Below are 25,980 nucleotides of genomic sequence, written 5' to 3'. Positions count from 1 at the left end.
GTATGCATTTAATTTTGACACATGCATAAAGGCATATAATCATGACCACAATCAAGATATAGAACAGTTCTGTTACCTCCCTTTGCTTCCTCTTTGTAGCCAATCCCACCACTAATTCCTGACAATCAATGAATTATTCTTCTTCCATATAATTTTGCCTTTTCCAGAATGTCATATAAATTCAGTCATAAAGTATGTATTTTTTTAGATTGCCTTCTTTCATTTAACATAGTGCATTTGAGATTCATTCATGTTGTTGCTTGTGTCAATACATTCTTTTTTGTTGTTTGCTTTTAACATTTTAAGCAAAATAGTATATGGATAAGTTTTTAAATCATTTAGCACAGAAAGAATTTAATTTAAAGAGCAACAGTCCTCTTCCCAACATCTTACCATCCCCTATTTTACATTCTACCTGCACTTATATAGCAGTCTGTTCATGTATCCAGTTCATTCTTTTTTATTGCTAAGTAGTATTCAGTTGTATGGATATACTACATTTATTTATCCATTCATTAGTTGAGAGACATTTGGGTTGTTTCTGTTTTTTAGTGATTATGTACAGATTTTTGTGTGTACTTTGATTTTCATTTCTTTTGGGTAAATACTGAGGCGTGGGCTTGCTGGGTCATATGGCAAATATTATTTTAACTTTATAAGACATTGCCAAACTGTTTCTAGAGTAGCTGTACTATTTTGCATTTAAACATCAGTGTATTAGTGTTCCACTTGCTCTGCATTCTTGTTAGCACTTGGTATTATCAGGTGTTCTTTTCTTACAGCATCTGATAGGTGTATAGAGGTATCTCATTGTGGTTTTAATTTGTATTTTCCTAATGTCTCGTGATATTGAACATCTTTTTGTGTGTTTATTTGCTATACATATAGCTTCTTCTGTAAGTGTTCAAATATTTTGTCTGTTTTTAAATGGCTTGTTTTCTTATTATTGAGTTTTGAGAGTTCTTTATATGTTCAGAAGATTTGTGATTTGTCACATTTGTGATTTGCAAATGTTACCGACTCCTTTTGGATCAGACCCTTGAAACAGGTCTCCTGTCTTATGTCACTGTGCCAGTTGGGTGAAACCAGATTTAGTGAAGCAAAACAGAAACTTTATTCTCTAATCAGAGAATGGAGAAGGGTGGATTCATGTCCCAAAGATACCTTTTCCCTGAAAGGAGTAATATAGGGTTCTTTTATTGGGGGCTTGGGATAAGCAGGGAGGGGTATCTTGGCATGCAGTGCACCCAGAGCCTTCAGTGTTGCATTGGGTTTAGGTTACTTCTGTGGTTTAGACATCAGGCATTTAGTGCCTAGAAGAAGGCACAGCTCAAAAAGGTGTTAAAAGCTGCAGGCAAACTAGGTTAGAGGTCTTATCTATGTAGGTTAAGTAACTCTTGTGGTTACCATCAGCTTGCACTCAGGTTCTGCTTCTGAAAGCAAATATTGCTAAAATAGCTTGCATTTGGGTTCTGAAAGGCAGCATTGCTAAAAGAGCAAGGTGAGATGGAATTTTCAATGGCCTTTGTCTCCCAGTAACACAAATATTTCCTTGCTATTTGTACCTTCTCATTTCATTCAACAGTGTTTTTCACAGAGCAGAAGTTTTTAGTTTTGATGAATTCCAAATTTTTTTCTTTTTTGGGTTGTGCTATTTTGATGTATCTAAATAAACTTTACCTAACCCAAGAATACAAAGACTTTTTCCTATTTTTCTTCTAAAATTATATAGTTTTACATTTTATATGTAAGTCTATGATCCATTTTGAGTTGTTTTTTTATAAAATATGAGGTATGGGTTGTGGTTCATTTTTTGCATATGAATGCCTATTTGTTCCACTACCATTTATTGAAAAGTAAATGTTTGCATATATATATATAAGCTATATGTAATCTTTATGTATTAGCTTAACACATGTACAGATAGATACAGAAAAGAATTATAGATATGTGTATACTTGGGTTAGTATACACTCATGTGTTTCTTCACTCTGTCCACTGAGAGACCTAGAAGCAGTGATATCCCAATAGTAATGAGTACAGTCAGCACCTGATATTGATTTCTAGATCCAGCTTTTCAGAAAATGGTTCTGTGGCTGGGACAGGAGAAATACAGAATAAGTCAGGAACATCTTGTAATATTAGAAATTAAGAAAATAGAGTGTAAAATTTTTTTAAAAGTTAAAAAAAGAAATTAAATTAAGAAAGTGCTCAAAAAACAAAAGGATGTGGCATATCAAAGGGACACAGGAACCAACCTGAAAGAGCTCCTAATGACCAAACCTGTAACAGTTGAACAACAAAATAAATAACATAATATTGGATTCTAATCTAAAACATAAAAATAAATATATGAGGACATGTTAATATGAATGATTATTGAATAACAAATAAATGAGAAAAGACAACTCTTCTTTATGTGGAATTCCAAATGATATATGTAGATACTATACTCTCTAAGAGGTGGAGCTTATTCCCTTCCCCCTTGAGTATGGGTTGGATTTAGTCATTTGCTTTCAAAGAATAAAATATGAAATGAAAACAGTGGTGTAACCTGGTGTAGCAGTTTAATATAGTTATGAATTCCATAATATAGTTATGTTTGTAAATTGGTCTGTAAGGGCATGATTAAATTATGATTAGGTCTTTGATTGGGCCATGTCAGTAGGGTGTTGAGTCCCCACCCCTTGGTGGATGGGGATTCACAAATAAAAGGTGTGGCAAAGGACAGAGTTGAGGGCTTTTGATGTTGGAGTTTGATGCTGAAGTCTTAAGCTGGAGTCTGAGAAAGTAAGCTCACAGAGGAAAGAGAAGTCAGCTCCAGAAAGAGAGGAACCCTGAGCCCAGGAAGGAGCAAGCTCTGGGAAGAAATGAATCTTGAACCCGGAGAGAAGCAAGACCCTAGAAGAGAGGAACCCAGGGAGCCTGAACCTTCACAGCTGTTGGCAGCCATCTTGCTCCAACAAGTGAAAATAGACTTTGGTGAGGGAAGTAAATTATGCTTTATGGCCTGGTATCTGTAAGCTTCTACCCCAAATAAATACCCTTTATAAAAACCAACCAATTTCTGGTATTTTTTTTTTCCTCTCCCCTTTCCCCCCTTCCCCAGTTGTCTGTTCTCTGTGTCTATTTGCTGCGCGTTCTTCTTTGTCCACTTCTGTTGTTGTCAGCAGCACAGGAATCTGGTTTTTTTTGTTGCATCATCTTGTTGTGTCAGCTCTCCGTATGTGCGGCGCCATTCCTGGGCAGGCTGAACTTTCTTTCATGCTGGGCGTCTCTCCTTATGGGGCGCACCCCTTGAGCGTGGGGCTCCTCTACGCAGGGACACCCCTGCGTGGCACGGCACTCCTTGTGTGCATCAGCACTGTACGTGAGCCAGCTCCACATGGGTCAAGGAGGCCTGGGGTTTGAACCGCGGACCTCCCATGTGGTAGACGGACACCCTAACCACTGGGCCAAGTCCGCTGCCCTATTTCTGGTATTTTGTGTCAGCACCTGTTTGCCTGACTAATACACCTGGCAAACTTTACCTTAGCCAACTGATGTAGATTAACATTACCAATGATGTCATTTGACTATCATGTCACCCCTGATATATTGTATAATGACTAGAGTTCTTTGGTTTTCTTACCCCAAACCCATAATTTCAGTGTAATCATAAGAGAATCATCGGACAAACTGAAATTGAGTGACAGTCTACAAAATGTCTGACCAGTACTCTTCAAAACTGTCAAAGTCATAAGAAACAAGGAAAGAATGAAAAACTATCTGTATTAGTCAGCAATACCAGTTTACAAACATAATCCAATATCTGTTTTTGGAATTCATAAATAATACCAAACTGCTACATTGTCCCAGACCAGAGGAGATTAAGGAGAAATAACAAGTAAATTCAGAATAGTGTCCTGCATTAGTTCACAAAAGAGAAAAAACATATTAAAGGAAAAGCTGGTGAAATTCTATCAAAGTCTTGCATTTAGTTAATGTACTAGTGTTGGTTCTTAGTTTTGACAAATATACAGCAATAATGTAAGATGGTAACGTTATGAGAAACAGAAACTGAGTGGAAATAGAAAGTGAAACTTTCTATTTCATACTGTCTCTGCGGCTCTTCTGTAAATATGGAATTATTCCAAAATGAAAAGCTTATTTTTTTTTTAAGATTTATTTATTTATTTAATCCCCCCCGTTTGTCTGTTCTCTGTGTCTATTTGCTGAATCTCCTTCTTTGTCTGCTTCTGTTGTCGTCAGTGGCACGGGAAGTGTGGGCGGCGCCATTCCTGGGCAGCTCTCCTTATGGGGCGCACTCCTTGCGTGTGGGGCTCCCCTACGTGGGGGACACCCCTGCGTGGCACAGCACTCCTTGCGCGCATCAGCACTGCGCATGGGCCAGCTCCACACGGGTCAAGGAGGCCCGGGGTTTGAACCGCGGACCTCCCATGTAGTAGACGGATGCCCTAACCACTGGCCAAGTCCGTTTCCCTGAAAAGCTTATTTTAAATAACAAAAGTTTATTAGCCTGTTTGCTCCAGTCCACACTACTTCAATGAATGGCCTTCTACTTAGATGAAATAAATTTCTATTTGGTTTAAGTTATTAAACCATTTTCAAGAAATGAAATTTTTTTCATAGGTTTCCATTTTATATTTAGGTCTCTGTTCCATTTTATGTTAATTTTTGTATAAAAAATGAGATATGGGTTGAGACTTGTTTTTTTGCATTTGTTTCAGCACTATTTGTTGAAAAGAGCATCCTTTAACCACTGTATTATTTTTGTACCTTTATCAAAATTATATGTGTGATTCTATTTCTGTATACTGATTTCTCTATTTCTTGGTATGTTTATCTTTCACTAATAACATATGGTCTTGATTAGTGTAGCTTTAGGTAATGGGAATCCACCTACTTCATTCTTTTTCAGATTGTTTTGGCTAGTTTGGTTCCTTTGCCCTTACACATAGATTTTAGAATCTGCTATCAGCATCTACAAAATAGCTGTCTGGGATTTTGATTGGAATTGCTTGGAATCTGCAGATCAGTTTAAGAAAAATTGATATGGTTTGGAATCTTCTAAACTATGAACACAGTATATCTATTTATTTAGGTCTTTTTTGATGTTTGAATTGTTTTATAGTCTTCTGCATACAGACCGTGCGCATATTTAGTTATTAATACTACAGTATTTGATTTCTCTTGCTGTTATTGTAAATTTTTTTTTAAAATTTTGGATTTCTGCTTGTTCTTTGTTAGTATATAGAAATGCAATTTTTATATTCTTTTTTATTATTATCTTTTTTTAAGAGATACTTAAATCACATAAAATGTTACATTAAAAAATACAAGAGCTTCCCATATACCCCACTCCCTACTCCCCCACCCTTCTCCTTCCACATCAACAACTTCTTTCATTAGTGTGGTACATTCATTGCATTTGATTAATATGTTTTGGAGCACTGCTACACAGCATGGATTATAGTTTATGTTATAGTTTACACTCTCTCCCAGTTCCATTCAGTGGCTTATGGCAGGATATATAATGTCCTGCATCTGTTCCTGTAAGACTAACTTTATATTTTGTGACTTTGTTGAATTCACTTATTAGTTCCATGAGTTCTTTAGAAGATTCTTTGGGATTTTCTACATCAATATGCATAATCTACAAACACACGGTTTTACTTTTGCCTTTTGTTCTCTTTATTTATTTCCCTAGGTAGAATTTCTCGTATGATCTTGAATAGGAGTGCTGAGAGTGGACATCTTTGTTTTTCTCCTTATCTTAAGAGTAAAAAGTCAATCACTCAGCATTATATATGTTGTTAGCTCTAGAATTTTTTGTAAATACCTTTTCTCAGGTTAAAGAAGTTCCCTCCTTCCCTCCCATTACTGATATTGTTGAGTTTTTATTATGTATTGATATTGAATTTTTAAAAAACTTTTACTTTGAAATACTTTTAAATTTGCAGAGCAGTTATAAAAACTCCATACACAGAACTTTAACTAACTCCCATCTCACCAGATCCCTAGATACCCTAATTTTAAAATTTTTCCACATTTATGTATCATTCTATCTAGCTAATTAGCTATCTATCCATTTCTATCAGTCTATTCTCTCAACATGTGAGTTTTTCTTTTTTTTTTTTTTAAAGATTTATTTATTTATTTAATTCCCCCCTCCCCCGGTTGTCTGTTCTCTGTGTCTATTTGCTGCATCTTGTTTCTTTGTCCGCTTCTGTTGTCAGTGGCACAGGATTTGTGGGCGGCACGATTCGGGGCAGGCTGCACTTTCTTTCGCGCTGGGCCGCTCTCCTTACGGGTGCACTCCTTGCGCGTGGGGCTTCCCTACGCCGGGGACACCCCTGTGTGGCAGGGCACTCCTTGCGCGTGCGCGCGCGAGCGCGCATCAGCACCGCACATGGGCCAGCTCCACATGGGTCAAGGAGGCCCGGGGTTTGAACCGCGGACCTCCCATGTGGTAGATGGATGCCCTAACCACTGGGCCAAGTCCGTTTCCCAACGTGTGCATTTTTCAAGAACAAGGATATTCACTTATATAACCACTTAAGTGTAGTTAGCAAGTTCAAGAAATTTAATATTGATATAAAACAGTCTATTTCAAAATTTTTTCATATGTCCCAATAATGTCCTTTTGAGCCTATTTTCCTCTGTAGTTAAATCATATCCAAGATAATATATTCCATTTAACTATCATTGTCTCTTTAGTTCCTTTTATTTTTAATTGTGGGAACATATATACAAAATTAGCTTTCCATCTCACCGCACCCAAATATATCATTCAGTGGGATTGATCACATTCACAATGTTGCAGTACCCTTACCACCTTCCCTTACTAAAATTTTTCCATCTCCTGAAACAGAAACTCTATATCCATTGAGCATTAACTCCCCATTCTCCCTGCCCTGGAAACTTGTGTTCTAATTGCTGACTCTCTGACCTTGCATATGCTCTGATATTTTCTTAGTAGTTACCATGTGGGCTTAAATTTAACATCCTAAATCTGTAACAGCCTTGTTTTGCTTTGATCCCAATTTAACTGCAAAAGTATATGTTCTTGTCATATATATCTGTAATTCTTGTCACAAATTACATGTTTTACATTAAGAGTCCAAAACACTGATGTTTCATTCACATTTGCCTTTTAGATCCTATAGGAAGTAAAAAAGTGGTTATAAGCAAAAAATACAAGATACCAGCATTTATATTTACCCAAGTTGTTAACCTTATTGGAGAGTTTTATTTCTTCATGCAGCTTCAATCTATATTGTCTAGTGTGCTTGCCTTCCAAAACCTATAGGACTTTCTGTAACATTTCTTGTCGGGCCATCTAGTGGTGATGAACTCCAGATTTTGTTTATTTAGGAATGTCTTAATCTCTTCCTTGTTTTTGAAATACAGTTTTTCCAGATTCTTGATTGGCAATTTTTTTTGTTTTCAAAATCTTAAATATGCCATCCCATTGTCTTCTTGCCTTCATGGTTTCAAATGAAAAATTGGCATTTAATTTTATTCAGGGTCCCTTGTACATGATACATTGCTTCTCTTTTGCTGTTTTCAGAATTCTCTTTATCTTTTAATTTGGCAGTTTGATTATAACATGTTGCAAAATATTTAGCTTTGTCCAGTTCAGATTTGTTTGAGCATCTTGGATGTGTATATTCATATATTTCATTAAATTTGGGAAGTTTTCGGCCTTTATTTCTTTGAACAGTCACTTCACCTTCCTCTTTTTCTCCTGGGACTTCCACAATGTATATACTGGATCACTTGATGGTGTCCCACAGTTTCCTCAGTCTGTGTTCACTTTTCTTCCTTCTTTCTTCTTTTTGCTTCTCAGACTGGATGAGTTCAATTGTCTTATCTTCAAGTTAACTGATTTTGCCAGCTCCAATCTGTTCTGGAACCCTTCTAAGAAATTTTTAATATCTACATTTCTATTATAGAGGTCTTCAGCTCTGTTTGGTTCCTTTTCATAATTTTCATCTGTTGATATTCTTTTTATTTTAATCTGTTGTTTTCCTGATTTCCTTTGTTCTTTGTCCATATTTTCTTTTAGCTCTTTGAACATATTTAGAACCATTTCCTTGAAGTCTTTGTCCAGTGTATCCCAGGTTTAGTCCTCCTTACCTCCTCCTTTGCCTACGTCATTGTTTCCTGTTTCTTTGTATGTTTTGTAAGCTTTTGTTGAACCTGGACATTTTAATATTTTCATATTTTATCGCTGGAATTTACATTCTGAGGCATCTGAGCCTTAAACTTTTATCCAGCTAGTGTTATGACAGAGCTTTCCTTGAAAGCCAGGAACTAACAAAATAAATAAATAAAAAGAAGGAAAAAAGGCAAAATCTTTCCCAGTCTTTGCAGATTGACCTGTGCGCATGCTCTCTGTCAGGACTTATTCATAAAATGAGTTTAGGGAATAGCTCAAAAAAGCTTAGGGGCCTCCCTGATCCTATCTGCACATTCATCTTGTCTTGTACATATGCTTGTGGCCCTAGGAATTCTCCTGTTTACACAGATATGAATATCCTCTCTTCCCTAGAAACAGGGCTTAAATTTAACATCCTAAATCCATAACAGAAACTCAATCCTTATGGTTCCAGGCACTTCACTGTATGTCCTACAGCCAGCAATCCTTTGCCATAGCAGACATAACCTGACTGCTGTCCCACAGCATTCTGTACAAGATTTCTGATAATTACCTTCTATATGCAGGGCAATTTCTGGGCTTGTGAGCCTGTGATGAGTGCCTTGGTTCAGTCCCTCAGGCTGCCACCAGAAGTTTGGCACAGGCATACATGTTCACAGTATATGCAGGAGGGTTACTCTGCTCCCATGGAACCAGGAACAGGGATGGAGGGGAGGGAAGAGAATGGGGGAAGGGCTAGCCAGGGAGCCCTGAGATCTAACCGCTTTTAAGTTGCCTTTTTCTTGATTTGGCACTCATCCTTTTACCACAATCTTTTTAACTTTTCTGGGACTTTCAGAAAGATATTTCTGCATGTTCTTGCTTGCTGTGCATATCTTCTATGGGAAGACAGAGCCCTGAAGCTTCTTTCTCTGCCACCTTGATCAGGGTGTGATCTGGATATTAAATTTTTCCAAATGTTTTTCCTTCATGTTTTGAGATGATATGGTTTTTCTTTTGTAGTCTATTAACATAGTCATGTACAGTGATCGATTTTTGAATGTTGAACCTGCTATGCATTGCATGGATGAACTTCAATTGGTAATAATGTATTATCTTTTTATATATTGCTTAATTAGATTTACTTATAATTTCTTGGGGATATTTGCATCTATGTTCTGAAGGGCATTAATCTGTAGTAAGTATGCTCATAGTTCAGTGATCAGGTTGTGAAGGTTGGAAGAGAAACCTGGTTTGTGTGTTTACCAATTTCTTTGGCAAATTTCATGCTACACATGATGCCAATCAGCTATGAGTTCCTAAAAATTTAATAATCAGTGCTCATGAGCTTGTATGAACTGGTACACTGCTGTAGTTATCTTATGTATTAATGTTTTTTGTCAAGTTGAGTGTCAGGATAATGCTGGCTTCATATATTAATGGATTGGGAATGATTCCTTCTTTATTTTAGGGAAGAAATAACGTATCTTTGGTAATGTTTCTGCCTTAAATATTTCCACTGAGTTTACCAAATATGTACTGAGCTTTTCTTTGTAAGATGGTTTAAAAAATATTTTTACCAAGCTGAAAATATTAATCAATTTAAAGTGTACAACTTCATGGCTTTTAGTGTATTGACAGTGTTATGGTTTTGATTTATATTTCCCTAATAATGAATAATGTTGACATCTTTTCATGTGCTTTAGGCCATTTGTATATCTTCTTTGGAGAAATGTCTGCTCAATTCCTCTGTCCACTCTTTAATTGGGTTGTTTGTAAGAATGGATATATACTTTTATCAGATATATGATTTGCAAATAATTCTTCCATTTTTTAGTGTTTTTGTCATTTTGATATTGTCCTTTGATGCTTTAAAGGTTTTAATTTTGATGAAGTTCAATATAACTTTTTATTTTATTGCTTGTGTTTTTGCTGACATAGCTAAGAATTTATTGTCAAATCTAATATCTGTGAGACTTACTCCTGTGCTTTCTTCTAAAATTTTTACAGTTTGGACACATATTTAAGTCATTACTCCAATTTGAGTTAATTTGTGTATATGGTGTGAGATAAAGATCAAGCTTCATTCTTTTTACATGTGAATATTCAGTTGGCCCAGTGCCAGTTGTTGGATAGTGTATTTTTTACCCATTGAATGCTCTTGGCACCCTTGACAAAATTCAATTGGCCATAGATTTTATGTTTTTCTTTCTGGACTAGCAGTTTTATTCCATTGGTCTATATTTCCATTCCTTAGGCCAGTCCCACATTGTTTTCATTACTGTACCTTTATAGTAAGTTTTGAAATTGGAAAGTATGAGTCCTCAAATATTTTTCTCTTTGTCATGATTATATTGACTATTTTGGGTCCCATGTGTTTCCATATGAATTTGAGGATCAATTTGTCACTTGTTGAAAAAAAAACTGGCATTTTGATACAGATTGCATAGAATCTATTGATCAGTTGGGGTCAATTGCCATTTTAACAATATTAAGTCTTCTGATCCATGAACATTGTATGCCTTTCAATTTATATAGGTCCTGTTTAATTTATTTGAGAAATATTTTGTAGTTTTCAGTATACAAGTTTTTCATCTCCTAGGATAGATTTATTTGTAAGTTCTTTATTCTTTTTGATGCTCTTGTGAATGGATTGTTGTCTTAATTCCTTTTTTGATTGTTTATTTTTTATGTGTAGAAATAAAATATATTTTTGTATTGGCTTTGTACAGTTCAACTTGCTGAATTCATTTATTAGCTTAAGTAGTTTTTTGGGTATTTGGGATTTTATATATATATAAGGTCATGTCATCTGCAAATAGAAATGGTACTTCTTCTTCCTTTCCAATTTGGATGTGTTTTTCTTACCTAAATGCTATGTGTACAACATCTACTATAATGTTGAATAGCAATGGTTTAAATGGGCATCCTTGTCTTGCCCCTGATGTTAAGGGGTTAACTTTCAGTCTTTTACCACTGAGTATGATGTTAGCTCTGGGTTTTTCATAAATGCCTTTTTATGATGTTGAAGAAGTTCCCTTCTAGTTTTCTAAGTGTTTTAATCATGAAAGTTTTGAATTTTGTTAATTTTTTTTAAATCAAAAGGACCCTTTATTTTAAATGTGAATAGTATCATAATTCATCAAAATAATTTATACTAGTTAATTGCCTCTTAAATATTTCTTGTCTTATAAATGATGCTTTCTGAAGTGAAAAATAGGGCAGCAGACTTGGCCCAGTGGTTAGGGCATCCATCTACCACATGGGAGGTCTGCGGTTCAAACCCCAGGCCTCCTTGACCCATGTGGAGCTGGCCCATTTGCAGCGCTGATGAGCATAAGGAGTGCCCTGCCACTCAGGGGTGTCCCCCGTGTAGGGGAACCCCACTTGCAAGAAGTGCGCCCTGTAAGGAGAGCTGCCCAGCGCGAAAGAAAGTTCAGCCTGCCTAGGAATGGTGCTGCACACACGGAGAGCTGACAGAACATGACGCAACCAAAAGAAACACAGATTCCCATGCCGCTGACAACAACAGAAGTGGACAAAGAAGACTGTAGCAAATAGACACAGAGAACAGACAACCGGGGTGGGGAGGGGATGGGGAGAGATATAAATTAATAAATCTTTAAAAAAAAAAAAGAAATGAAAAATAATAAATTCAGTAAGTCTTTTAAAATGACCTATTTAAGGACATATTAAACCAACCATAACAGAAGTTAAAAAGACTTGTCTCCTCTGAAGTCCTATAAAAAAGGAAATCATGACAATTTTCCTGATCCTCTAATGCCATTCAATCATTAAAAGGAATTAAAAAGAAACAAATGAATTTGAACAGAAATACCAATTGCCTATGCTTTGTTCTTTGTATAAAACTGAGTCTTCAGTTTTGAAATTACATTCTGATTTCCTGCTATAAGCAAGAAATTACTTAACAGCAGCTCAGAAACAACATTAATATCTTGGTGAAATGTACTTCATCATCTACTGATGGTCATCTAACTGATGATACTCTAATTTGCTTTCTTATTCCTAAGCATCCCCATAGGACAAGAAAATGCTCATCCTCTCAAAGATGGTTCTATTAAAATAGGAAGTCAGTTCAGGGTTTTTCTTGCATCATCAATATTCTTTGTAAAACACCATATTTCACAAGGGAGGTAAAGCCTATTGAATAACACCTTTCCAGTCTGAGATCTCCACATTATAACACTGTTGTGAAGAGGAGCCATGACAAATTGCCATAGCAACATAGCCTTTCTGAGTGAGTGGATCAACAGCTTTCAAGCATTGTCCAACTGATACCTGGTAGAGCCGATTATTTTTCCCAAAAGCCAATTATTGAGATCCTCCTGACCTGTGGCACTTCATGAGTCATGGTGGGTGTGATGTGTGCATTTCTGACGTATCCAGGCAAAGGAGATTATTTAAAACCAATTCATGCTCTTCATTATAAACCCAGATCTGATTTGAGTCACTATGATCACACACCTTAAGCACTACAAGGCCTCCCTTCTGACTTGGGTGACCTTGTGCCACCAGACACTTGTTGGTCTGGTGGTGATAGAACCTTCCATGTTGAAGGACTTTGGGGCAGTTTGGCCCTCTATTAATATAAATGGGTTGCCATGGTTTGGCATTGGGCCCAGATATCTGCATCTCTGGATAGATATTATCCAATTTAAATGGTTTGCAACCCACCTACTTCTTTCTCAGGTGTGACACACTCATTAATATTTCCTTAACTTTTGGTCTTCAGATCAGGTCTTAAGGAAAAATACTGTTCCTTATATTCATCCAACCATACATGTGCCAGCTCCAAAGAGTTGTATATCTTAGTGTCTTGGCCTTCAGGAGATCCATATGGTCACCTTTTCTGGAAAATGTGGCCTACTTTAGAGCAAGGAATGATGAAGAGCTTACCTCCACACATTCATATCCGAAATGAAAATTCCAAATTTTCTCCTCCCCAGATATCCATGCCACTGTCATACTGTCCATGTTCATTGAAATAGTATCTATTCATCGCAAAACAATCCTCCAGGATTGTAAACTAGGTGACTTTATTGGTGCAGTTCCTCAGAAAGAGGAACAAGATCCCATTTAAAGTGTAGTCTCCTACTGAATCCTCTTTGTACAATAGGAGATGAGCTGAAAATGAGGGTATCAGTACTGATGATATCAATCACTGGGCACACCACAGTTTTATGGTCTTCCTGGATCACAGCCAGCAAGGCTGTAGCCACATCTCATTCACTTCACAGTGGCTATCTAGGAATACAAGAATTTCTCCTGTAGCGTGTGCTGCTCCAATCATTCTTCTTTGAATCAATCTCTCACACTTATTTCTTATTACTTTAGTTTTTCCAGGGAGGTATTTTTTTGATATATTCATCAAGTTCTCCTTTCAGATCATCAAAATGACTATCATCGTCCACTTGGGTAATTTCATGAAGAAGATGTACTGGAGTACGATCTCTGACACTGCACTGTCTGAAGCAAGGAAGAAAAAGCTTCATTGTAGAAACAAATAACAATGCTAGCAACTGGAAATCCGTTGGGTAAAACTTTACTTACTGCATTCCTTTTATCTGACACACCTCTATGGTAGCCCAAGCGGTTACTGATAAGCATATCAAAAGCATGTTTTTGATAGCCCAAGTCTCTCAACTTCTGGTCATGTTCACTAAAAGTCATATCCAGTTCAGGGGAGAATTTCATGTTGTATTTTCCTGGATCATTAATCTGATTAGCTATCATGTCATCAATCTTGTTTGCCTTGAACTGTGGCTCTAATACTTGAATTGGACCTTGAGTGAAATGAGGATAGAATTTGGCGGGGAGTGGCCTGTGGGGTTCAGACCCCTTGATTGGCACATTCTTAAGTGGCTGAGTCACTTCACTGAAGTTGAAATAAACAAAGCAAAGCTGTTCAGGTTACAGATGTAAAAAGGCATCCATAACAAAAATATTGAAATGTCACACCTCCCATTATAGACCTAGCATAGGTGAAGTGCCATTTTCAATTTCTGGTTTTCTTTATCCAAATCCATACAACAAAAAGACCATTTGGCATCCTTTTCCAGTATGAATATGCTCAGGGATTTGGTAGGATAAAGCAGAAAAATCCCCAACACTGGCTGTCCAGGATTGCTGTCTTCCAAGATGCAGACTGTGGTATCTTCGCTGCCCCCACAGCCTCGGTCCAAGCAAATGGAATTTAATTGCTTTTAATGTGTCATTTGAAGTGATCATGTAATCATGTTTCTTTGTCCTATTAGTGTGGTTTATTATTGGTTTTTGTATGTTGAACCACCCTTGCATTCCTGGGACAAATCCCACTTAGTCATGGTGTATAATCTTTTTAATATGCTACTGGAATCAGTTTTCTAGTGTTTTGTTGAAAATTTTTACATCTATATTCATAAAGGATATTGGTCTGTAGTTTTCTTTTTGGGGATATATTTGTCTTTGGCATTAGGCTAATGCTGGCTTCCTCTGCTATTTCTTTTAAAGACTTTGAGGACAATCGGTGCTAATTTTTTTTTTCTTTTTTTAAATCTCATAGAATTCATCAGTGAAGTCATCTGGTCCTGTGCTTTTCTTCATTGGGAAATTTTGGATTACTGATTCCATCTCATTACTCTCATAGGCCTGCTCAGATTTTTTATTTCTTCATGAGTTAGTTTGGGTTATTTGTAATTTCTAGCAATTATCTAGATTATCTAACTTGTTAGAGTACAGTTTTTCATAGTATTCCCTTATGATTTTTTTGTTTTTATAAGGTTGATACTAATATCCCCAATTCATTTCTTCTTTATTTTTGTCTTCTCTCTTCTTAATTTAGCTAAGGCTTTTGAATTTAGTTGATCTTTTCAAATAACCAACTTTGGTTCTCTTGTTTCTCTCCATTGTTTTTTTATCCTCTATTTTGTTTATCTTTGCTCAAATCCTTATTTTATTTCTCTGCTCACTGTGCATTTTGTTTACACTTCTTTTTCTAGTTCCTTAAGGTGTAAGTGTAAGCTATTGATTTCAGACTTCTTTTAAATGAAGGTCTTTACAGCTATACATTTTTACAGTGGCCCCTCTAAACTATGCATTCACTGCATTCTATAAGTTTTTGTATGTTGTGTTTTGTTTTTCATTTGTCTCAAAAGTATTTTCTAATTTCCCTTGTGATTTGTTCTTTGACCCAGAAGTTGTTTGAGTGTGTTGGGATACTTCTGGGAAGATGGTATCAAAGTAGGTAGTCAGGGCTCAGTTCTCTCACAAAAACATTAGAGGAAGGGCAAAAAACTATCTGAGGGAGCTCCTTTGGGAAGCTTCAAACCATCTAAATCCTAACAGGCTCCAAACCATATAAATCATAACAAACCTAACCCTAAAAAGATAATTATCAAATTGTCAAATGCTCAAGACAGAGAATGCTTAAAACAGCAAGAAAAAAAAAAAGAGCCATTATATATAACTTAATCTCATCAAGAGAAGCTCAATGAGATTAAGCACTAATTTTTTATCTGAAACCATGGAGGTGAGAAGGTAGTGGTATAACATAGTTAAGGAGCTAAAAGAAAAAAAACTTTCAGTCAAGAATTCTGTATCCACAAAATTGGCGTTCACAAATGAGGGAGAGTTCAAAATATTTATAGGTAAGCATAAATTAAGGGAGTTCTGCAGGTTGAAAGGAGAAAAATAAGAGAGAGGATTGAAGGAGAGTCTAGAAAGGAAGATTATTAGTAAGAATAACTAAAAAGATAAAAAGTGAAATAAAAACAAAATATGACATATATAAACCTAAAGAAAATGTGGCTAAGTACTATTTGACAGTAATAACGTTGAATGTTAATGTATTAAACTCCCCAATCAGAAGATGCAGATTGGCAGAAAGGATAAGGAAATATTACCCATCTAATGCTGGTTACAGGAAACTCACCTTAGACACAGGGATGCAAGGAGGTTGCCAGTGAAATGTTGGAAAATGATTTTACTTGCAAACAATAATCAAAAACAGGTGGGAATACCTATACTAATATCTACAAAATAGACTTTAAATGCAAAACTATTGTAAGAGACAAAGAAGGACACTATATATTAATAAAGGGGTAATCTATCAAGAAGAAAGAATAATCATAAACATTTATGCACCTAACCAGGGTGCTCCAAAATACATGAGACAACATTGGAAATCTAAGTTGAGAAATACATGGCTCTACAATTATAGTGGGGAACTTTAATACACCACTATCACCATTAGACACAACATCTAGACAGGAGTGTCAATAAAGAAACAAAGAGCTTGAATAATATGATAGAGCATCTAGAACTAATAGATATATACAGAACATTACACACAAATAGAGCAGGATACACATCTTCTCAAGCCCACATGCATCATTCTGGAGGCTAGATCATGTGCTAGGTCACTGAGCAACTGTCAATGAATTCAGAAAGATTGAAACTAAACAAAATAATTTCTCTGACTACAATGGAATAAAGCTGGAAATCAGTAAAGGGAAGAGAACCAGATTAGGCACAAAGATATGGAAGTTAAACAACACACTCTTAGACAATCTGTGGGTGAAGGAGGAACTTGTAAAAGAAATTGGTAACTACCTTGAAATGAATGCAAATGAGAACACAGCATATCAAAACATATGGAATCCAGCAAAACTGGTGCTGAAAGAGAAATTTATAGCCATAAATGTCTATATTAAAAAGGAAGAAAGAGCTGAAATAAAGACCTAACTGCACACCTGGAGGAACTAGGAAAAGAACAATAAACTAATTCTAAAGCAAGCAGAAAGAAGGAAATAAAGATTAGAGCAGAGCTAAATGAAATTGGAATAAAAAAGAACACTATGAAAAATAAAACCAAAACTGATTCTTTGTGAAGATTAATAAAATTAACAAACTCTTAGCTAGACTAACAATGAAAAAATGGGAAAAGATGCAAATACATGAAATAAATAATGAGGGAGGGTTGTATCACCACTTATCTCACAGAAATAAGGAGTATCATAAGAGGATACTTTGAATAATTTAATGCCAACAAGATGGATAACTTACATGAAATGGACTAATTTCTAGGAACATACAAATAGGCTACATTGATGGAATAAGAAATATAAGAACTCAACAGACCAATCAGAAGTAACAAGATAGAATTAATTATCAAAAACCCCCCAACTAAGAAAATCCCTGGGCCAGATGACTTTTAGGTGAATTCTACCAATCATTCCAGAATGATCTAACACCAATCCTGCTTAAACTCTTCCAAAAAATGGAAGTGGAGGGAACACAGCCTAAATCATACTATGATGCCAACATCATCCTAATACCAAAGCCACATAGAGATGCCCCAAGAAAAGAAAACTATAAACCAGTCTCTATAATGAACCTGGATATTAAAAATGTCAACAAAATACTTGATAATCATATTCAATAACACATCAAGCGAATTATGTGCCATGACCAAGTGGATTTCATTCCTGGTATGCAAGGATGGTTCAACATAAAATCAATCAATGTAAATACACCACATTAACTGATCAAAAGAAAGAAATCACATTATCATCTTGTTGCACAAAAAGAATTTGACAAAATACAGCCTCGTTGATAAAAACACTTCAAAAGATAGGAATAGAAGGAAAATTCCTCAATATGATAAAGGGTATATATGAAAAACCCACAGCTAACATCATATTCAATGGTGAATAAAGGAATAAGCCTCCCTGGCAGCAAAGGATTATTACCAAGTGCTGACTAGCGATGCATCTGGAAAAAGACCTTAACTAAAAGGGGGAAATAGTAAATACAAATTAGCTTTTCTGGCTAAGAGATTTGAAAGTGAGTCAGGACATCATTCCAGAGGTTATGCCTATGCATGGCTAGCAGGCTGTCATTAACTGCCACAGTAAACAGTGTCTCAAAAAGTTGGTCTCCTGAGGGTTCTAGAACATCTAGACACTATAAGCAGGGCAGACAGTCTCAGGAATTTAGCACCCTGTCATTAGGCCTTTCTTTGAAATATATGCTCCCTACTGTAACAGAGTTAGACTAATTTTTAATTTTCCTACACATGGGTCTTCTGCCACTTTTATTTGAATCTATAATTACCACTATATTCATTAAATATATGTCCCAGAGACTTGTATCTTTGGTCTGTTCACATGCCGGTTGAACCCTGAATCCCAGCAGAGTTGCAGCACCTACTCTCCTGTTCTTTGGACTCACTCAGGACAACCAACAAAAGCGTGATGGTGGACAATTCCCATCCCAAGAAACAGAGAGTGTCCATAAGTGCAAGCAAGACATTTCCATCCATCTGCTCCATGAGATCTAAGCCCCATCTCAATGAAACAAAATGGACATCACTGTTCCAAAATCCTCAGTATTGTGGAATGAACAAACATAAAGGGGGAATGCAACTATGGACTAAAGTAAAATTCTTATTCTAGCAAGGGAAGAACCTGTATCATTGACATAAAGGGAGTGGCCACCAGAAATTCTGAGGGGAGGGAGAGGGAAGAATATGGGGCGTTTTTGAGATGTTGGAATTGTCCTGCATGACATTGCAATGAGAGATACAGGACATTATACATTTTGTCAAAACCTGTAAAATTGTACGGTGCCAAGTGTAAACTGTCATGTAAACTCTAGGCCATGGTTAGTAGCAATGCTTCAATATGTGTTCATCAATTGTAAAAACTGTACCACACTAATGAAAGATGTTAATGGTGGAAAGTGGAGGAGAGAGAAGGGTGGGGTTTATGGGAATCCCCTATTCTTTTAATGTAACATTTGTGTAATTTAAAGTTTCTTTAAAAATTAAAAAGTAAATAAAAAATAAAGACAATCAGAAAAAAGTGTTTTTTTAATTTCCATATATTTCTGAATTTTCCATTTTTCAATCTGATACTGGTTTATAGCTTTATTCTATTAAGATTACAGATGATACTTTATATGTTTTCATTATTTCAAATTTATTGAGGCTTTTTTTTGTGGTCTAACTTATGATCTTCCCAGATAACAATCCATGTGTAGTAGGCAATAATGTGTGCTGTTGCTGCCTGGAATTTTCTAGAAATATATGTTAGTTCTAGTTGGTTTATTATATTGTTCTAGTGTTCTATTTCATTACTGATCTTCTGCCTGACCCTTCCACCCATTACTGAAATTTGAGGGCCAATGTCTCCAAATATGATTTTAGAATTGTCTATTTCTCCCTTCTGTTCTGTCATTTTTGCTTTATATGGTTTGGGAGTCTGTTGTTAGGTGTATGCATGTTTATAATTGTTATATCTTACTAGATTGAACCTTTTATCAATATTCAGTGAACTTTTTTGTGTACCGTAACCTCTATGGCCTTACAACTTGTGTGTCTGACAATACTATGACCACCGCAGCTCTGTGTGATTGCTCTTTGCATGAAATATATTTTTTCCATCCTTTCTCTTTCAATGTGTTTGTTTCTTTTCTATCTTAAGTGAGCCTGTTGTAGACAGAATATAGATGGATTATGTTTTTAAATCCAATTTGCCAGTCTTTTAATAGAAGAGATTTGTTCTTTCTACATTGAAAGTTATTACTTACGAGAAAATACTTTGTTCTGCCATTTAGCTATTTGTTTTTGTCATGTCTACATGTTTCTTAGCCCTCAATTATTCCTTTCCTGCCTTTTTTTTCCCTTGAATTTTATATTGTTCTTTTCAATTCTTCTGTATATTTTTAAGTTATTTTAATGGTTATCTTGGTGGTGATAATTAACATCTTAAACTTAAAGCACCCTATTTGGATATTGCCAATTTAATTTTAATAATCTACATCTTATACCTCTCAATCATCCTCATTTATGTTATTATCACATTATATCTTTATACATTTTGTGTCCATTAACAAATTTTAGTTATTGTTCTATGCATTTTTCTTATAAATTATATAGAAAAAGAAAAGAGTTGCATATCAAGATTACAATAATGCTTGTGTATTTATTTAGAAAGTTGTTAGGATATTAAAAAATTTTTTTTTTAATTTCTTCTTATGGCTTTGAATTACTGCCTATTTAACCTTTCATTTCAGCTTAAATCCCTTTAGCATTTATTTTAGGGAAGGTTTACTGGTAATTAACTTGCTCAGTTTTTGTTCATATGGAAATATCTTACTTTTCCCTTCAATTTTGAAGGAAATTTTGCTACATATAGAATTCTTGGTTGGTAGATTTCTCCCCCAGCACTTTATATATTTCATCACACTGCCTGCCTGGTTTCTGAAGAGAAATCAGATATTGCTCTTATTGAGAATCCTATGTACATGATGTATCTCTTCTCTCATGACTTCCAAAATTTTCTCTGTCTTTAGGTTTTCATAATTTAACTATAGTATATCTTGATCTCAATCTGACTTTATTCTGCTTGGATTATCTTGGATAAGTTTATTAATCACTCTCACCAAATTTGGGAAGTTTTCAGCCATTATTTCTTTTTTTCATATAATGAACTTTATTTTTAAAAAAGCTTTAGATTGGAGAAAAGTTACATCAAAAGCATAGGGGGTTCCTATATACCCATTTCCTCCCATTCTCACAATTTCCCCTAGTAATAAATTACATTTTACATTAGTTTGGTACATTTGTTTCAAGTGATGAACAAATATTGAAACATTGCTACTACTAACCAAGGTGTATACTTTACATTATGCTTTACACTTTGTACCATACAATTTTATATGTTTTGACAAAACGTATAATGTCCTGTATATATCATTGCAGTATCATGCAGAACAATTCCAGTGCCCTAAATAATGTCCTATGTTCTATCTACTCTTCCTTGCACCTCCCTCACTGGTGACCACTATCTTTTTATCAATGTTACAAATTCTTCTGTTACTACAATAATAATGTCTACTTTGGTCCCTGGTTGCATTCCTTCCTTCTGTATGTTCATTCCTCATTATTGAAGATTTTGGAATAGTGATGCCTGCTCTGCTTCAGATAGGGGAGTTTATTTAGATCTTATGGGGCATAGGGAAGGAACTGTTTTGTTTGCAGCTGTACATACTCTTTGCTTTGTGGGCTGGGAGTTTTCCATTATCGTCATTTTGTTACTTGTCCTGGGTGAGTTCAGTTAACTGGAGAGTAGATGTTGGCTGCAAATCTGCTGAGATTCAGGGCTCAACCAGCATGTGAGAAGACCAAAGGTTTAAGTCTTTGGGACATATATTTAATGAGAATAGTGCTAATAATAGGTTCAAATAAAAGGGGTAGAAGAATCATGTGTAAGGAAATTATAAATGCTTCTACCTCTGTTACACTGGGGATTTGGGTTATTATATATTCCAAGGTAAGGCCCACTGATGGAATGCTGATACAAGGTTTTGTGCCTTGCCTATAGTGTTTGGATGTCTCTAGAGTCCTTGGGAACATACTTTTTGAGGCTTTGTTTACTGTGGCAGTTAATGAGTTCTGCCTGAAATGTGTATAATATATCCTCTGGAATGACCTTCCAACTCACTTTGAAATCTCTTGGCTGTAAAAATTCTTTTTTATTTAATGTTTACCCTTTTTAGTCAAGGTCTTTTTCCAAATGCATTGCTGGTTAGTGCTTGGTATTAATCGCTCAATGCTAGGGTGGCTTATCCCCAAGAGTCATGTCCCATGCCAGGGGCAAGGTAATGAGTTTATTTGCTAAGTTTGGCTTAGAGAGAGGCCTAGGTTGAGTAACAAGGAGGTTTTAAGGAGATAATTCTTAGGAAATAGATGTTATTTGGCTAAGTTCAGTTTTGCAAAACCTATACTCCAGGTTTTAACTCCATGTGTTTATTCTTCTTATTTAGTTCATAATAATGAGACCATGCAATGTGTTTCAGGCTTACTTCTTATAGCATAATGTCTTCAAGATTCATCCATGTAATCATTTTATTTTTATTTCTTCTTCCAATTTTATTTCTTCTTACTGCGGCATAGTATTCCATCATAATTATATACCACATTTTGTTTATCCATTCATTTGTGGAGGGACACTTGGGTTATTTGGCAATTGTGAATAATGCCACTATGAACATCAGTGTGCAGATGTCTGTTCAAGTCACAGTTTTCAGTTCTTCTGGATATATTCCTAGTAGAGGAATCGCAGTATCATATGGCAGTCCTATATTTAGCTTCCTGAGGAACTGCCAAACTGTCTTACATGGAGCTTGCATAATTTACAATCCCACCAATAGTGAAGGAGGGTTTCTGTTTCTCTATATCTTCTCCAGCACTTATTGTTTCCTGTTTTTTTAATAATGACATTCCATGCAGTGCGAAATGATATTTCATTGTCATTTTGATTTACATTTCCCTAATGGCTAGTGATATGGAACATTTTTTCTTGTGCTTTTTGGCTGTTTATATTTCCTCTTTGGAGAAACATCTATTTAAATGTTTTGCCCATTTTTAAAATCAGATTGTTTGCTCTTTTATTGTTGAGTTGTATAATCTTTTTATATGGAATGGATATCAAACACTTATCAGATATGTGTTTTCCAAACATTTTCTCCCATTAACTGGTCTGCCTTTTTGCCTTCTTTTCATTGTTTAAGTTTGAGGAGATCCCATTTATCCATGATTTCTTTTGTTGCTTGTGCTTTTGGTGAAAGGTTTAAGAATGCACCACCTACCACCAGGTCTTGAAGATGCATTCCTACATTTTCTTCTAGGAGATTTATGATTCTTGTTTTTCTATTTAGGTATTTCGTCCAATTTGAGTTAATTTTTGTATAAGGTGTGGGATAGAAGTCCTCCTTTCTTCTGGATATGGATATCCTGTTCTCCCAGCACCATGTATTTAATAGACTGTTCTGCCCCAGTTGGGTGAGTTTGACAGGCTTGTCAAAAATCATTTGACCATGGATGTGAGGGTCTGTTTCTGAACCATCAATTCATTTGAATTGGTCTATATGTCTATCTTTTTGCCAATACCATGCTGTTTTTTCAACTGTAGCTAGGTAATAGGATTTAAAGTCCAAAAGTGAGAGTTCTCCAACTTCATTTTCCCTTTTTAAGATGTTTCTGGCTATTTTGGGCCCCTTGCCTTCCAAATAAATTTGATAATAGTATTTTCCATTTCTTTAAAAAATGCTGGTGGAATTTTTATCGGGATTGCATTGAATCTGTATATCAATTTGGGTAGAATTGACATCTTAATGATATTTTGTCTTCCAATCCATGAGCATGGAATGTTCTTCCAATTATTTAAGTCTTTTTAAAATTTCTTTTAGCAATGCATTGTAGATTTCTTAATACAGTTGCTTTACATCCTTGGTAAGTTTATCCCAAAATGTCAATTCTTTTAGTTGCTGTCATAAATGGAATTTTTCCCTGACTTTCTCCTCAGATTGCATATTAGATTGTATAGAAACACCACTGATTTTTGCATATTGATCTTGTATCCTGAATCTCCACTGAAATCATTTATTAACTCTAGCAGCTTTGTTGTAGATTTTTCAGGACTTTCTAGGTATAGGATCATATCATCTGTGAATAGCATAAGTTTTGCTTCTTCCTTTCTGATTTGAATGCCTTTTATTTCTTTTTCCTGCCTGATTGCCTTAGCTAGAACATCTAGCTCTACAATAGTGGTGACAGAAGGCATGGGAAAGCCTTCAGTCTTTCACCACTGAGTACAATGTTAGCTGTGGTTTTTTCATATATACCCTTTGTCATATTGAGAAAGTTTCCTTCAATTCCTATCTTTTGTAGTATTTTTATCAAGGAAGAATGCTGTATTTTGTCAAATGCCTTTTCTGTGTCAATCAATAGCATCATGTGATTTTTCTTCTTTGATTTCTTAATGTGTATTATGCTCATTGATTTTCTTATGTTGAACCATCCTTGCATTCCTGGTATAAAACTCACTTGATCATGATGAATAATTCTTTTAATGAGTTGTTGGATTTGATTAGCAAGTATTTTGTTGAGAATTTTTGCAACCATATTTATTAGAGAAATGGGTCTATAATTTTCTTTTTTCATGATATCTTTGTCTGACTTTAGTATTAAGGTGATATTGGCTATATAGAATGAGTTGGATACCATTCCTTCTTTTTCAATTTTTTTTGAAGAACTTGAGTAAGATTGGTATTAAATTTTCCTTGAATTCTTGGTAGAACTAAACTCTGAAACCATCTGCTCCTCGACTTTCCATTTGGGAGCTGTTTGATGACTGTTTCAATCTATTTTCTTGTTATTGGTTTGTTGATTCTTCTATTTCTTCTATAATCAGTGTAGGTTGTTCTATGTCCCTAGTCATTTTTCCATTTTGTCTACATTATCTAGTTTTTTTGCATATAGTTATTCATAGTATCCTCTTTTGATCTCTTTTATTTCTGTGGAATCAGTAGTAAATTTTCATTTTTTATTTCATTTGTTTGCATCGTCTCTCTTTTTTTCATTGTCAGTCTAGCTCTAAGAGTTTGTTGATTTTGTTAATCTTCTCAAATAACCAACTTTTGGTTTTGTTAATTCTATTTTTTTTTTTTAGTTCTCAATTTCATTTATTTCTTCTCTGGTCTTTGTTATTTTATTCTTTCTACTTGCTTTGGGATTAGTTTTTTGTTCTTTCCTAGTTCCTCAAGCTATGTAATTAGGTCATTGATTTTAGCTCTTTGTTCTTTTTTAACGTAAGCATTGAGGGCTACAAATTTCCTTCTCAGCACTGCCTTCACTGCATCCCCTAGGTTCTGCTATGTTGTGTTCTCATTTTCATTTTTTCATTTGTCTCATTTATTGATTTCTCCTGCAATTTTTTCTTTGACCCACTAATTATTTGAGTGTGTTATTTAAACTCCATATGTTTGTGAAATTTTCCTTTTTCCACCTCTTCTTGACTTCCTACTTTATTCCATTATGATCAGAGAAAGTGTTTTATATAATTTCTGTCTTGTTGAATTTTTGAGATCTGCTTTGTGACCTAACATATGATCATACTGGAGAAAGATCCAGGAGCACTTGGAAAGAATGTAAGTCCTGTTGTTTTAGGGTATAATGTTCTGTATATGTCTATTAGGTTTAGTCCATTTATCATACTATTCAAGCTGTTTCTATATTGATCATCTGCCCAGATGTTCTATGCAATGCTGCAAGTGGTGTACTGAAGTCTACAATTATTATTATAAAGATATTTAATTCTCCCTTCAGTTTTGCCAGTCTTTACCTCATGTGTCTTGGGCATCCTTGTTAGGTGAATATGTTTATGATTCTTATTTCTTCCTGTTGAATTGCTCCTTTTAGTAATATGTAATGTCTTTCCTTGTCTCTAATAACAGTTTTGCTTTTAAAGTCTTTTTCATCCAATATAAGAATAGGTACTCCAGCATTTTTTGTTTGTTTTACTGCATGCATGGAATATCTTTTTTGCAACCTTTCATTTTCAATCTTTTGGTGTCCTTAGGTCTAGGGTGAGTTTTTTGCAGATAGCATACAGATGGTTCATATTTTCTTATCCATTCCACCAGTCTGTGTCTTTTGATTGGGGAGTTTAATCCGTTAACATTCAATATTCTTACTGTAAAGGCAGTTCTTATTTCACATATTTTGACCTTTGGATTTCATCTGTCACTTTCTATTTTCACCACTCTTTCAACACTTTGAGTTTCTTTTACAGATATAATCTTCATTTCTAGACTCTCTTCCAAGTTTTTCTCTCTTTTCTGACTGTAGAACTCTCTTTAGTATTTCTGTTTATTTGTGAATGTTCTAAACTAACCCTCATTTTTGAAAGACAATCTTGCTGGATATAAGATTCTTGGCTGGCAATTTTTCTCATGCAATATCCTAAATATTTCATACCACTGCCTTCCTCCCT

At 35.3% G+C, this 25,980-nt stretch overlaps 1 protein-coding gene and 1 pseudogene across 1 annotated transcript in view; one reads left to right on the top strand and one right to left on the bottom strand.

Annotated features, from left to right (window-relative positions):
- Window positions 1-25,980, top strand: part of ZNF25 (zinc finger protein 25) — a 78,364-nt gene that overhangs the window by 5,393 nt on the left and 46,991 nt on the right. The window lies entirely within an intron of this gene.
- On the bottom strand, window positions 12,305-14,129 carry LOC139439179 (polypeptide N-acetylgalactosaminyltransferase 11 pseudogene; annotated as a pseudogene).

The sequence above is a fragment of the Dasypus novemcinctus genome, chromosome 6 (genome assembly GCF_030445035.2).
Source record: "Dasypus novemcinctus isolate mDasNov1 chromosome 6, mDasNov1.1.hap2, whole genome shotgun sequence".
NCBI lineage: Eukaryota > Metazoa > Chordata > Mammalia > Cingulata > Dasypodidae > Dasypus > Dasypus novemcinctus.
This window is presented reverse-complemented; position numbering and strand designations above follow the sequence as displayed.